The sequence below is a fragment of the Delphinapterus leucas genome, chromosome 20, assembly GCF_059928025.1.
Source record: "Delphinapterus leucas isolate spDelLeu-1000000601 "Yukka" chromosome 20, BTC_Dleu_Yukka2, whole genome shotgun sequence".
In the NCBI taxonomy this organism is placed as follows: domain Eukaryota; kingdom Metazoa; phylum Chordata; class Mammalia; order Artiodactyla; family Monodontidae; genus Delphinapterus; species Delphinapterus leucas.
Window position 1 is genome coordinate 40471981 of NC_143148.1, and position 13931 is coordinate 40485911.

General features: G+C 44.6%; 1 long non-coding RNA gene across 1 annotated transcript in view; it reads left to right on the forward strand.

Annotated features, from left to right (window-relative positions):
- Nucleotides 1-13931, forward strand: part of LOC115802518 (uncharacterized) — a 110392-nt gene that overhangs the window by 71082 nt on the left and 25379 nt on the right. The gene's annotated exons all lie outside the window — the stretch shown is intronic.

Here is a 13931-nt window from a genome sequence, read left to right on the forward strand (position 1 = left end):
AAAAGTAAAGGCATCAGAATTGGAAAGAAAGAAAATTGTCTCTGCAGATGACATGACTTTATATATAGAAAAATCCTAAATATTCCACCAAAAAATTACTAGATCTAATCAACATCAGTAAAGTTGCAGGATACAAAATTAACATGCAAAAATTAGTACTGTTTCTATTCATTAACAAAAAATTATCTGAAAAATTAATTTTTCTCATTTACAATTCCATCTAAAACAATAAAATACTTGGGAATACATTTAACCAAGGAGGTGAAAGATCTCTACACTGAAAAGTACAAAACACTGATGAAAGAAATTGAAGAAAAAACAAATAAATGGAAAGGTGTCCTGTGTTCATGGATTAAAAGGATTAATATTGTTAAAATGTTCAAACTACCCACAGGCATCTGTAGAAGCAACACAATCCCTATCAAGATTCCAATGGCATTTTTTACAGAAGTAGAAAAAACAATCCTAAAATACATGGAACCACCAAAGACCCCAAATAGCCAAAGAAATTCTGAGAGAGAAGAAAGTAGGAGGCATCACACTTTCTGATTTTAAACTGCTTATAAAGCTATAGTAATTGAAACAGTACAGTACCAGCATTAAAACAAACACATAGAACAATGGAACAGAATTGAGAACCCAGAAATAAACCCAAGCATATATGGTCAACTAAAATTGACCAGGGACCCAAGAACGCTCAATGGAGAAATTGAAGAATGCTTGAATAAACGGTGCTGGGAAAAAAGCACCTATAAACAAAAAATGAAGCTATACTCCTATCTTCTACCCTTCACAAAAAATCAACTCAAAATGAATTAAAGACTTAAATGAAAGACCTGAAACCATAAAACTAGAAGATAGGAAAAAAGCTCCTTGAGATGGGTCTTAGCAATGATTTTTTTTAGATATTTAAAAATAAACAAGTGGGCTTACATCAGACTACAAAGCTTCTACACAACAGAAGAATCAACAAAATGGAAAACAACTATAGAATGGGAAGCAATATTTGCAAATCATATATCTGATAAGGAGTTAATATCCAAAGTATATTTAAAAATTCATACAACTATGTAGCAAAAAATAATTCAGTTAAAAAGTGGGCAGGTAGTTCCCTGGTGGCGCAGTGGTTAAGAATCTGCCTGCCAATGCAGGGGACACGGGTTCGAGCCCTGCTCCGGGAAGATCCCACATGCCGTGGATCAACTAAGCCCGTGCGCCACAACTACAGAGCCTGCGCTCTACAGCCCACAAGCCACAACCACTGAAGCCCGCGTGTCTAGGGCCCGTACTCCACAACAAGAGAAGCCACCACAATGAGAAGCCCGCACACCACGATGAAAAGTAGCCTCCACTCGCCGCAACTAGAGAAAGCCCGTGGGCAGCAACGAAGACCCAATGCAGCCAAAAGTAATAAATTAATTAATTTTTTTAAAATGGGCAAAGGACCTGAATAGACATTTTTCCAAAGAAGATAGTTGATTCAAATGGCTAACAGGTACATGAAATGGTGCTTAGCATCACTAGTCACTGGGGAAATGCAAATCGAAGCCACATGAGATATCTTCTCACATCTGTTAGAATGGCTCTTATGAAAAAGACAAGAGAACAAATGCTGGCAAGGATATGGAGAAAAGGGAATCCTAGTACACTGTTGGTGGGAATGTAAACGGGTAAAGCCACTATGGAAAACAGTATGGAGGTTCCACCAAAATTTAAAAACAGAACTACCAAAAGACCCAGCAATCTCAGTTCTTGGTGTATTTCCAAAGGAAATGAAAACACATGTTGAAGAGATATCTCCACCCCCGTTTACTATAGCATTATTTATAAGCGCCAAGACATGGAAACAACCTAAGTGTTCATCGATGGACGAATGGATAAAGAAATTGTGATATAATATCTTTAGATAAGTACTATATATACATATAAATATAGATATACAATGAAATATTATTCAACCATTAAAAAAGGAAATCCTGCCACTTGCGACAACATGAATGGACCTTGAGAGCGTTATGCTAAGGAGAATTAGGAAGACAATACTGTATGATCTCACGTTTGGAATCTTAAAGAAAAATTCATAGATATCTACAAAACAGAAATAAAGATGTAGAAAACAAACTTATGGTTACCGGGGGTAAGGGGTGGGGGATAAACTGGGATTGACATACACACACTACTATATATAAAATAGATAACTAATAAGGACCTACTGTATAGCACAGGGAACTCTACTCAGTACTCTGTAATGGCCTATATGGGAAAAGCATCTAAAAAAGAGTGGATGTACGTATATGTATAACTGATTCACTTTGCTGTACACCTGAAACTAACACAACATTGTAAATCAACTATATTCCAATAAAAATTTAAAAAGAAAAGAAAAATTCATAGAAAAAGAGATCAGATTTGTGGTTGCCAGAGATGGGGCGGGTGGTGGGGGGCATTGGATGAAGGTGGTCAAAGGTACAAACTTGCAGTTATAAGATAAATAAGTACGGGGGACGTAACATACAACGTGTTTACTCTAATGAACACTGCTGGATGGTATATTCGGAAGTTGCTAAGAGAGTACATCCTAAGAGTTCTCATCACAAGTGAAAAAACACTCTTTTTGTGTGTGTGCATGTCTATATGAGATGATGGATGTTAACTTACTGTGGTAATCGCTTCACAGTGTATCTAAGTCAGGTCCATATGCTGCACACCTTCAACTTACACAGTGCTGTATGTCAACTGTATCTCAATAACTGGAAAAATTGTGGAATGCACAACTGGGAGCTACCACAAAGACTAAAGCAGTCCAGGAAGGATACCATTAGAGGTGGGGTTTCAAGGAGGCATTATAGGGGGAGTAGGGCTGGAATAAGAGGCCCTATATAAATATATATGAATGAACCATATAATTTTATCTGTTTTATTGAAGAGCTACGTGCATAAAGTCTGAAGATGATACTACCAAACGAACTTTAAACACCTTGTCTTCAGAGTTTACAGGCCTCATCGTTCTGCAAAATACCTTCATTCCTTATTTCCCTCCCTGACTTCCCTTCTGGGAAGCACAAAGCCAAAATTAATACCCACTTAGAGAAAACGTATTTGCATACATTGTATATTAATGATTTGCCTCTTTATTCCACAGCCTTAATATTATATAATAATAACATTTTAAAAATTACCCGAAGTGGGAATTTCTTGACCTTGGGTTCAGGCAGATCTAGATTTGAAAGTTCCAGTAATTTTTAGCTTTGAAGGAATAAGTAAGTCTTAAGGTCACTGAACATCTATTTCTTCATATAAAATGGAAAATTTTAAGTCACTATTTACTGAGTTTGTTGTATCATTCTAGAAAAAGCAATATGTAGAAGCAAAAGGGTTAGTTCCTGGTATATGGTAGGTGCTCTGTAAGTGCCATTTCCCTTTACTCCTGCATTATGTGAGTTGCCATCTCTCTTTTCTGCCCTGGTCTGAACAACACAGAGTCGTCCTATGTTTGATCAGAAAATATTCCCATATGCTTAGGCCTAACTGATGTTCGACCTCCAGCTCCCTTCCATCCCAGCCCTAGTTAAATGCTGCATAAATGATCCCCAGCTCACACACATTTTCCCCCCTGACTTCCCCCTAGGTAAATACCAGATGCCATTGTCTTCTGTTAGGCTCATTAGAGATGTTTACTCATCCGAGCCTCTATGGTTGCACAACCATAAAGGAGATAGCCTTACCAGGGTGTGGGGAGTGACAGAGCTTCACTTTTGTGAGTCCTAAAATTGATGAGGGAGTTGGCAGTGCCTCTGAGTCCCACAGCCTAACGTCAGGGGAATCCCCCTTCCTGATTTGGATGTTCTGTTACTTATTATATTTGAAACGTCAAAGAATATTTCACAACTGTACTTCTCCTCCTTTAACCCTCTCTGATGCCAAAAGAGACCTCTCTGGTCGACAGCTGTTCGTTAAGGGACGAATGAAAAAAGATGCATTTAGAATGTTCCTTTAACAGCCTAAGCGAAAAGCAAGGCAGCCTTGAAGCTGGGCTTGTTTGGAACCTTGGCCAGTTAGCCAAGTGCATAGGAATGAGGGTTATTTCAGTCCAATTCTATGAGGATTTCTGAGTATGTGGAGTCCACCACCACCCATGCCCAAGCTCCATCTCCAGCTCCCAAGCTGACCAAGTTGACCTCACAGGCAGAAGCCAGTGCACATTCAGGTGACTCCGTGACAAGGGCACAGACACCAAATTGACACTCAGGTGCTTCTCTTCATTAAGTCTGAAGACTTTGAAGCATCTGTATCTGGCTTTCGTGGTGTCTACTTCTGAGCATCTGTTCATGGGTCTATTTCAGGGACATGTCTACGGATTCCTGGTGCACCCGGTAGTTAACATTCATGTCTGGCCGCTCTGGGTGCCAGACATAATCTTCTCCTCACTCTCCTCCGTGTCCTAATACAGCGGATGCTTTTGGCGCCCAGAGTAACATCCCTTTGACCCGCATCTGATTTCAGCCACAGCTGTGGTTGACAGCTCAATTCACCCTGAGAGCTCCCCAGCTTAGTTAATGCACAGGGCAAGGGGTCCTGGCTGATGGGTAAGAATAGCCCATCACAGCCCCAGCATCTTAGAACAACTTGGTTCATTCTCTCCTGCCTTCGCTCTTTTCCCTCCCCCCATATATAGATAAGAAGATATGTCATAGATACAGAGATCTGAAAGTGGGGTTCATGGGTTAGCAACATCATAAGGTCTACCTGAGAGACTGATAGAAATGCAGGATCTCCGGTAGGTCCCATCTCAAACTACTGTATCCTACTCTGCATTTAAAAAAGATCTTCAGATCATTCTACTGAACAGTAAAATCTGACAAGTGCTAGTCTGGATTGTTTTATGCATAGGAAAAAAAAAATGTCTGACCCAAAGAAGCTCATCAGCTCTGTGTCTGCTTACAGATAATGATGGCAGCTCTAATATGAAACAGAGTAGACAAGACCCTTCTTTTTAAATTAAAGGGGAAAACTGCCTCATGCTGTTCCCATGTTATATTTCATTGTCAAACATCAAGAATCATTCACTTAATTAACTTGGAAAACAGTTACTTTAGATTACTGAATGCAGGTTAATTCTGGTGCTTAAACACCAGCAGTGCCAGAAAGAATAATTTCCTGAAACCCTCCTATTGCCACACAAAGGAAGTCATTCTTGAAAAAAATAACAGTCCTAATAAAATCGCTTTTCATTTGCACTCATGCAGGAAGTTGCCAAATGTTTGCACTCACCCGTTCTATCAAAAAGTTGCTTTCTTGCCATAATTAAAATATACGTTGGCTGCCCCACTAGCCATGTCATGACACTGGCCCAGGTATTGAGAATTTCTCAGCTAAACCTCCCTGTTATGAGTAGAGCTTAGGCTGTTGAAGCTGGGATAGGCTTTATGCATGAATCTGGACCAACTCCTTTATTTTATAGGACACACCATGTGCACAAGTAGGCGTGAGCTCACACATGGGGGCTTCAAGGAATTGTCATAGCTGGAATTCTATTATAGACCCCCTCAACTCTGAACACGAGTCTCTCCCTATGTCTTTTCAATGTATGAGCATTTCTTTCATCAAAAGAAAAATTGGAAGTTGAGAAAAACTAGTTCATTCTAGCTGTATCTATATTTACCTACGTATCCCCTATTCCCTCCCTCCCTCACTTCCTTTTCTTTCATCTACCTACCTACCGACGTTATCAGCAACTGTTTAAAGCTAAATAACATTAATTTGAGCAAACTCAGAGACACCCAGCATGGAACATATCTATCCCTATAATTTTTCATGTAAATTCTGTCAGTGGTAGCTGGTGTTTGGCTCTGCACGTCATGACATGAAGAAGCATTCATTCCTTTGAGTTTGGGCTAGATTTGCTCCTTTGGGTCACCTATAATCACATTCTAAAGACAGCTGGCTGGGTGTAACTTAGTAGCTTTACTCTGTAAATGGCCACTACTTCTGAATCCTGAGTGACTTACGGTTCCTGCCCATATTTCCTTTGGGTTCAGCAAGGGGAGAATTTCTAGTTCAGTCTTCAGAGGCCCCAGGAAACACCCTGTCCGCTTCTGGAGTTGGCATACTCCAGCTCTTGTAAATAATTGGGTTTTTTTGTTGTTGTTTTTTTTTAAAAACAGAAACCTACCTCTTGCCGTTCACCAAGCTACAAGGGGAAAAGGAATGCCTAGAATCACACACAGGCAGACCCCACAAATTAAAGGAATGAAGTCACATCTTTTCATACAAGTGACACTTCCTTATATCAGCCCAAATGCTCATTTTTTTTACATTGCATGCATCACCCAATTTGACCATCATCATCACAACCCCATAAGATGGGCAGGTCCTACACCTTTAGTTCCATTTTACAGAAAAACAAAAGCTTGAGGCTCAGAGAGAAAGACTTGTTGCTCATGAGGTCACCTCCTTGGTTCTAAGAAGCCCTGGTCTGAATGTTCCCATGGCTAGGAAAATGCCTGGCCTCAAGAGGCACATCAAACCTCTCTCAGCCCTCATTACAGATTATTCTGGGCCAGTTTTGCTAAAGAAACTGAATGGTGTACAAATGCAAAGGGGCCTGGAAGGCATGCCTTCAGGAAACGGTGTTTCTTGGGATGTAGACACCATGTACGGCTCACGCTTACTTATAGTGCTAAACTTTAACTTCTTGGCCGTGGGTTTCCTCTCTCACCTTTTTTTTTTTTTTAACATCTTTATTGGAGTATAATTGCTTTAGAATGGTGTGTTAGTTTCTGCTTTATAAGAAAGTGAATCAGCTATACATATACATATGAAAAAACCCAAACAACCCAATCCAAAAATGGGCAGAAGACCTAAATAGACATTTCTCCAAAGAAGATATACAGACTGCCAACCAACACACGAAAGGATGCTCAACATCACTAATCATTAGAGAAATGCTCATCAAAACAATGAGTTATCACCTCACACCGGTCAGAATGGCCATCATCAGAAAATCTAGAAACAACAAATGCTGGGGAGGGTGTGGAGAAAAGGGAACCCTCTCGCACTGTTGGTGGGAATGTAAATTGATACAGCCACTATGGAGAACAGTATGGAGGTTCCTTAAAAACTAAAAACAGAACTACCATACGACCCAGCAATCCCTCTCTCACCTTTTAAACTCTCACACATGAAGCCTACTTGACCACTAATACATTGTGATGGCTTCAAAGTAAGTCCCCACAAATGGAAGCGGCTCTTTAATTATTCAGAAATCTGACAACACGTATCATCAGTCCCCAGGTCTGAGTCACCCTGGGACCCCAGCAGCAGTTCAGGCATTCTGAACTGCCCTGTCCACAGCCACCTGGACAAGAATAACAGCAGATGCCCAGGCTTCCTCAGCAACTGACCCAGGGATAAACCCCGCCCCTTGGGGATCTGTCCCCTGGCTGTTGCCTGCCAGGACGACAAGGGTTTTCAATCGGTGCTATGAGGCCAGGAAACCACCCTCCCCCAATACATACACAATCACGTTCACGCACTCGTGCTCATAATGTAAATCAGTCTAAGAAGCAGACTAAGAATGAAAGATCCGTAAACTATCTTTCATACCACTATTATTTTTGTCTTTTTAAGCAAACCTGTTTGCCCCACTGCTTTCAACCAATTACCGTAATTTTCATAGTGATGGTTACATACCCTATGCATCTCCTTACCATATCCTTCTTTATCCATTCCCTTTGTTCTGAGCACTTAGTTTCTGCTAAGCCCTGTACTAGGCACTGGAGTGTTAGGGACAAGCATCACCAGCCCCTTCACTGAAAGACAAACCACACCAACACTATATGAGACACCACAAAGAGTAGCTGGGGGTGGTCCAGCTTACTGTAGGCTGGGAGCCATGCCAAGCCCATCCATCATTCATGTGCATCATCTAATCGAGGCCATGCCCTAACCTATGACAGAGGATCTGCTGTCATTCTGTTTGTTTCACAGATGAGGAAACTGAGGCCTGGTGATGCTTATGGACTTTGCTCAGGCATAGCTAGAGTGGCTGCTATGGTCTGAATGTTTGTGTCCCTGTAAAATTCCTGTGTTGAAATCCTAATGCCCAATGTGATGGTATTAGAAGGTGAGGGCTTTGGGAGGTGCTTAGGTCATGAGGATGGAGCCCACATGAATGGGATTAGTGCCCTTATAAAAGAAGCTCCAGAGAGAATCCTAGCCCCATCTACCATATAAATACACAGCGGAAAGCATGAGTTATAAACCAGGAAGAGGGCCCTCACCAGAAGGCAACCATGCTGGCACCTTGATCTTGGACTTCTCAGCCTCTAGAACTGTGAGCAAGAAACTTCTGTTGTTTATAAGCCACCCAGTCAGTGGTATTTTGTTACAGTAGTCAGGACAGACTAAGACAGTGGCCCATGCTCTGGCCATTCCAACCTCCCACTATAGAGATATACAGATTTTTAGATGGAGTATTATAGGACACAGAAGAGGGCCCAAACTGAGATGGACAGAGGTGAAGCAGAGCCTGGGTAGGCTCTCCCCAAAAGGTGACCCCTGAGGGCAGTGCTGAAAATGAGCAGGAATTATTCAAGGAATGGACAGTGGAAACAGCATCCCAGCAGGGACAGTAGCACAGCATGGGCACAGACGTGGCACCACAGAGCAGCGATAAGTCTTCAGGATGCTCACCATGGCTGCAGGAGAGTGGATGCAGAGGGAAGGGGAGCGAGAAAAGGCAGAACAGTCTCGGGACAGGATGTGCTCAGCCGCAGACAGCAGTGCTGTGCTGGGGGTGGGGGCAGAGTCCCACAGGAGAGAATCATGGGGCCACTTCTGGTATCCTGATGTAATGTGACCCTACCTCCCTGCCATGCTCACAGCACACACCCTGAGCAGGCAGTCCTGGGGGGCTGGAGACCCAAGCAGAGCCACATGGGCCCAGGAAAGACAACCAGATGGCATGGTTGGGGTGCAGGGCATAGTTTCAGGGGAACTACCCAGGGTGGGAGGATATCTTTTGTTCCAATTTTAAAGGAGCTATAAGGGCTCAGAAAGAACAATCGTGGGGGCATGTGGACCAAGAGACGGAGACTTCTCTGCAGCATCAGACTTCCCTGTGGCCGGGTGGGCATGGGGCGTGGATGACCAGCAGGGGTGCTGAGCAGGAAGACCCTACCACCTGCCCCTGCAGTCACGGGAGGGGCCTGCACCTCTTGGGCCTCAGCCCCCAGCCCACTCTCAGGCTGGAGGTGATGTGTAGCCCTCCTTTTCCGGTCAGTAAAAGACAGGAGTTCACTTGTCCTTCACAGCCCAAAAACTGCACACTGATGCTTCTGTAAATGGAAGCTCTTTGCGCAATATGTCTGTAATGTGCTGTAAGTGAGCGTGAAAGAGTGAGCTGACAGTTTTGGGTCACAGTCGCCATCCCCGGGGGTAGATGCAGGCAGTGTGACATGGGAAGGCTGAAGAGGAGGTGGGAGAATGGGGCGTGGTGTGTGTGTGTGTGTGTTTCATGCCACCAGGATGAAGGCCAGATCGTTCCCTTCCGGATGCGGGGAAGATGGCGGCAGGAGAGTGGGACAACGATGGGACAGAAGGGCACCCAGCCTCCTCTTCTGCACCGGGAAGGCTTTGGGAGAGTGAGCGAGCATGCTGATGTGCAGCTGAGGGTGGGCCTGCCGGGGTTCCGAAGGAAATGAGATAAAATCACAAATTGAGCAGCTGAGTCACCCCCAGCCTTTCTGATGGAAATACAGATGGTCCAGGACGTGGGGACGTGGAGCCTACAGAGTCCACCTGCCATGAGTCACCTAGTGGGTCATTTCCTCAAGGCCAGGGCCCAGAGCACCTGGAGTGAGCTTCCTTCTCCTACTACTGGGGGCCCCCCACACTCACGCCTTCTCTGTTGAACCCTCCAGCTCCACTGGGCAACCTGGAGCCCAGAAGTAGGCTCTGACAATACAGAACTTTGCCAACCCCAGCTCCCCCAATAGGGCAGGACGATACCCTGCACCCCGATACTCTAGGTTCTGTGCTGGTCCAGGCTCAGAGGGTAAAGGGACCACGATGGGGCAATAATGCCAATGTGTGCCTGAAGCCATGCTGATGCCAACCCAACGCCCCTGATGCTGAGCCTGCCCTGTGTGTGGATGCCGGTTTAGAGGTAGCCAATCTCCCCCCGGGACAGTGGGATTTATTCCTACCTGGGACCCCAACCTGACACCCAATTGTACCATTAGATGGGCTCCCCAGGTCCTGATCCCAACTCAGCCTCCCTCACCTGCCAGCCTCTGTGGAGGCTCCCGCAGGCCTCCCAATGATGCACAGGTGTGGGTCCAAATCGGTTCCACCTCCCTGCTTTGACTCCCACGTCTATCACGTGGCATGTCATCCTCCCTGCCAGGTTGTGTCACTCATAGAGCTTCTGGGCCCTCATATCCTCATCACTGTTAGAACTACTGATCCGACAGTGCTAAGAGGGGTCAGGTTCACTCTATGTGAGCAATTTCCGAGATCACCTCCACCTTGTACATTGGGAGGTCTCCCCACAGGAGGTCAGTTCATGAGACACAGGGACCATGGCTGTGCAGCTGCCAAGCTTGGTGAGGAGAGAAGGAGCTAACAGGAGGGAGGCCGAATAGGACAGTGGTAAGGACCCCCCCTTCAGAGTGAGGCATGTTTGCTGGAATGCTGCCTCTTAACATGGACAGCTGTAAGACGCTTGAACAGTTCTCTTAGGGATGAGAACAACTTCTTGAGAGCTATTTAAATAAGTTCTCATCAGGATACAGTGTGACCCACCATGCACGCAGCCTGACTGAGCACAGTGTAGAGGTGACTCCCCCTTGGTCCTCTGTGTCATCCCTGGGAACTAGGGATTATTCCCATTTTACAGATGGGGCGAGTTGGGCTCAGAGAGAGGAGATGTGAACAAGATCCCATGATGACTCAATACTGAAGCCAGCATTCGGACCTTGGTCTGGACATCTCCAAAGCCTACGTTTCTTTCCCCACCACACACAGCCTTCCTCTTTGTCTCTCGTGACCATATTAGGAGGAAACGTCAAGTATAATTCCTGAATCTTGAGCTTGAGAAAGCTTGAGAAAGTGAGGCCAAGAAGTGCAGCAAATATAGTACACATGACAGATCTGGTGGGAAGATAAAAAATGTCAAGTTTTGAAACCATGAATTATTTTCCTTCTGTTTCCTCAAATCAGAACAAGCCCATCTGTGTGTGGTTTTCCTAAGGCAATATGCTGAGAACAAGGTTCGTCCAGGTCTGTCCCACTTCCTTAAGCCTCCCATGACACTATCTGAATATGCACAGAAAGCACAAGGGTTAGAAGAACGGTGACTGCCTTGTAGTAGATTTCATAAGCCCAGGCAAGACCTTGAACCCTATTCCTAAATACCCAGCCTGGCTGCAGATACCGCTCCTTAAATTTCTTTTCTTATTAATTGTTAAATGATAAGAAAACATGCCTTCATTCCTCAACCAGAAAAATGGAGCTTGTTAAGAAATTCCCCAGGACAACATGTTCTAAATTTCTTACTAAGGTGTGCATGACTGATACTAGGGAGAGGAAGAAGACGCAGGTTCAGCACTTTATATACATTTTCCCATTCATCTTTATACTAACCATGCAGGGTCTGTGCTGTTATCATTGCTCCCATCTTACAGACGAGGCTCAACCTGATGGAATATGTTTTTGTAATCAGTGACTACTAAAATCCAAAGAACATTCCTCTGGGCAAACACAGACACATTCGTGGAAGAGCTAGAGTTTGAACTAAGGCAGATGAACTCCAGAGCCTGCAAATACTGGAGCAATGATAAGACTCCTTAGAGAAAATGTGACCCACTGTTCCCATTTCATAGATATAGAATGTGAGTCCCAGACAAAAAGACGTGCCTTGAAAGTGTTTACATAATACGTTAGAGTCTTTGTTCTCTAACGTATTATGCAGGGTCTGCTTAGGCTCTTATTTACTCACACTTCCAATGACACACCTTTTCTTAAGTGCTCTGAGAACTACCTACCTGAAGTGAACACCTTTAGTTATTCCGCCTAGATCCTCTTTTCCAGGTGGGGGCACCCATCTCCCAAGTGCTGTGAATGCCGGTTGCTAATGGCTCACAGCTGCAACCCTCTCAGGTGAATTGCCCTTGACTGATGGGAGCCACATGACCACAGTGGACTGAGAGGCGATTCCCAGGCTGTGCCCCCCACAGGGGCACTGCATAGCCAATGAATGACTCATGTGAGAGTATATAAGCCCAGGCCCCTTACTTTATGATGGGACCATAACTCTCCAGAGCTCCTCGTGAGATCAGGCTAAAAACAGGTCTCCAGCTAAAAACAAAACATCCTTTCTTAGCTTATTTTCCTTTACCCTATTTTTACTTCTCTCAGTTTCCTCTTCCTTAATACACTCCTTCCATAAGTCACGTGCACAAGAAGCATCCCTGCCTCAGGCTCTGCTGCGAGGGAGCCCATCCTAAGACACTGTCTAAGGAAGAAGGGGGGACGTCGCACAGGCAGGTCATCGCGAGTGGACACCGAAGTCTCTGCCTCGAAACTGTGCTCTGGGTATTGTACTACAATGTGTCCTAGGGTCTCAAAATAAGACCTCCATGTTGTTTAAACTCAGAGCGGCCTTAAAGACATCTGGTCAAGCCTTTCATTTCAGAGACGGGATGGCCAACACCCAGTGAGGAGCAGCAACTTACCCAGCTCACACAGACTTGGAACTCCGATCAATTCCCACAAATAATAGTACAGTCAGACCAAAGGCAAGCCACATTCCTATTCTACTATGGAATGTGTATCACCAGCTCCAGTGGAGCTGGGAGAACGTCTCTGTGGTGGAAGAAGGTGGGGTTGGTGCTCAGAGGTTTGACCAGATCTGATCTGGCTATTCTCTCTTTTTTTAAAAAATAAATTTTATTTATTTGGCTGCAACGGGTCTCCGTTGCTGCATGCGGGCTTTCTCTAGTTGTGGCGAGTGGGGGCTACTCTTTGTTGTGGTGCCCGGGCTTCTCACTGTGGTGGCTTCTCATGTTGAGGAGCACAGACTCTAGGTACGTGGGCTCAGTAGTTGTGGCACGGGCTCTAGGGAGCATGGGCTTTAGTAGTTGCGGCACGCGGGCTCAGTAGCTGTGGCTCACGGACTCCAGAGCACAGGCTCAGTAGTTGTGGCGCACGGGCTTAGTTGCTCCGCAGCACGTGGGAGCTTCCTGGACCAGGGATCGAACCCATGTCCCCTGCATTGGCAGGTGTATTCTTAACCACTGCACCACCAGGGAAATCCCTGGCTATTCTCTTGTCTATAAACCATCGCTCATAGAATGAAAGCCATGCTCCTTGGCCCAACATTTAGGTACGTAAGTCCCCTAAATACGAACAAGTTCTGTTCCAAGAGTGCAACTGGAAGTCCAATTTGTTCCTAAGTCCAACAAAGTTAGCCTAGGTACCCAACTAACACAATCAGCTATATAGTACTGTACTGTAATAGGTTTATAATACTTCTCACACAAATAATACATAAAAAATAAATGCAAACAAATGAAGAACACATTTTTAATCTTACAGTACCTTGAAAAGTACAGTAGTACCACCTACATCACCACCTCTTTTATGCTTTGCTTCTGGACATCCTGGGCTGGAGGTAAAGATACTGTACTGCTGTACCCGATGCAGTCCTGTACCGAACACAAAAGCACAGCCACTTGTAGAGGACGCACACACGTGACAATGTACATCAGACACAGGAACTAACGTACGTGACTGGACGTGCAAACGCACGTCTGCATCTTTGAAAGTTTGCAACTTGAAGGTTTGTATGTAGGTGACTTACTGTACTTTCACACAGCAATGCCCTTGAGCCTTTGTGCTTGACATCCCATGCTCCCCAAGACACTCTG